The sequence below is a fragment of the Mastomys coucha genome, unplaced genomic scaffold (genome assembly GCF_008632895.1).
Source record: "Mastomys coucha isolate ucsf_1 unplaced genomic scaffold, UCSF_Mcou_1 pScaffold21, whole genome shotgun sequence".
Lineage (NCBI taxonomy): Eukaryota > Metazoa > Chordata > Mammalia > Rodentia > Muridae > Mastomys > Mastomys coucha.
The window spans coordinates 25317858-25319920 of record NW_022196904.1 but is presented as its reverse complement, the minus strand read 5'-3'; positions in this window follow the sequence as shown (position 1 = coordinate 25319920).

Sequence of the window (2063 nt, the reverse complement as noted above, 5' to 3'; positions counted from 1 at the left end):
GTTTGTGTGTCAAGTTGACAAGGGGTCAATTGTACTGGCTGGTTTGTGTGTCAACTTGACACAGGCTGCAGTTATTGCAGAGAAGGGAGCTTCAGTTGGGGAAGTGCCTCCATAAGATCCAGCTGTGGGGCATTTTCTCAATTGGTGATCAAGGGGGTAGGGCCCCTTGTGGGTGGTGCCATCCCTGGGCTGGAAGTCCTGGGCTCTATAAGAGAGCAGGCTGAGCAAACCAGGAGAAGCAAGCCAGTAAAGAACATCCCTCCATGGCCTCTGCATCAGCTCCTGCTTCCTGACCTGTTTGAGTTCCAGTCCTGACTTCCTTTGGTGATGAACAGCAATGTGGAAATGTAAGGTGAATAAATCCTTTCCTCCCCAACTTGCTTCATGGTCATGATGCTTGTGCAGGAATAGAAACCCTGACTAATACAAGATACAAGTTTCTGACCCGAATCTTGGCATGGAGATCTTGAGGCATAGTGGCTATGAATCCCAGAGGATTAAGATAGAAAGATCTGAGTTCAAGATCATCTGGGATCAAAGGTGTGGTGGCATAGTGGCTATGAATCCTAGAAGATTAAGACTGGAAGATCTACGAGTTCAAGCAAGGTCATGTGGGATTAAAGGTGTGGTGGCACACACCTTTAATCTGGGCCACATCTTTTGCTGGAGACCTATATAAGGACATTGGAAGAAGGAAGGCTCTCTCTGCTTCCCCTGCTTTCCTTGTGGGACTGAGCAACTGTTGGATCCTCGGACTTCCATTCACAGCTGCTGCCGACCATTGGGAGTTGATTGTTGGGAGTTGGACTACAGACTGTAAATCATCAATAAATTCCTTTACTACATAGAGACTACCCATAAGTTCTGTGACTCTAGAGAACCCTGACTAATACACGGGGTCTCAGTAGCCTAAAAGTTATCGATCAGGTTGGTTGATCCCTTCCTAATCTCAGGGTTTGTTGGTTGGTTTGTTTGTTTGTTTTTGAGATACTCTCAAGACAGGGCTGGCCTGAGTTTCACTATGAAGTCCAAACTATAACCAGAGTTCACCCTTACCTGGCAATACATGTTTTTCAAATGTGCTCATTTTTTTAATAACACCACTAAAATTTTTATTATTTACTTTATCGTGCACCATGTGTGTTCCTGGTACCCACAGAGACCAGAAAAGAAGAGTTGGCATTGGATGCCCTCCTTCCAACCCTCCACAAACAGGAGTTGTAAGCAGTTGTGAGCAATCTATGTACATGATCAACTTTTTTTGTTTTGCTTTGGTTTTCCAGACAGGGTTTCTCTGTGTAAGAGTCCTGGCTGTCCTGGACTTGTATTGTACACCGCTGGCCTTGATCTCATACAGATTTGCCTGCCTCTGCCTCTTGAGTGCTGGGAATAAAGCTGTACGCAACCATGCTGTGACACATGCTCAAATCTTAACCTCAGACTTCATATGCATTTTAAATGTATCTTTCAAAATTAAGGACTTTTGGGGGTTGGAGGGATGGCTCAGGAATTAAGAGCTCTTTCAGAGGACCCAGGTTCAATTCCCACCACCCATAGGACAGCTCATAATTATCTGAAATTTCAAGAACTGACATCCTCACACAGACCTACATGCAGGCAGAACCCTGATGCCATAAAATAAAAAAAGTAAATGATTATTTTTTTAAAAAATTAAGGACTTTTTTTGTTTGTTTTTTTGTTTTTGTTTTTTTGTTTTTCGAGACCGGGTTTCTCTGTGTAGCCTCGGCTGTCCTGGAACTCACTCTGTAGACCTCGAACTCAGAAATCCGCCTGCCTCTGCCTCCCAACTGCTGGGATTAAAGGCGTGTGCCACCACCGCCCGGCTAGGACTTTTTGTTATGTTTCTTGTTGACTGCCGATACCGTCATCCTGTTTCCAGTTGTCAATTTCTAGTTAAACCTTTTTTGTAGCTCCCATCTCAGGATATCAGAAGTGAAACAGGTGGTCTCCGCCCAGGACACCTTCCGGGCGGTGTCGGAGAGGAGCAGGCGGCGCGTTTGCGCAGACAAAGCTCCCTGTCAGCCACCGTAGCTCGAGCAGTC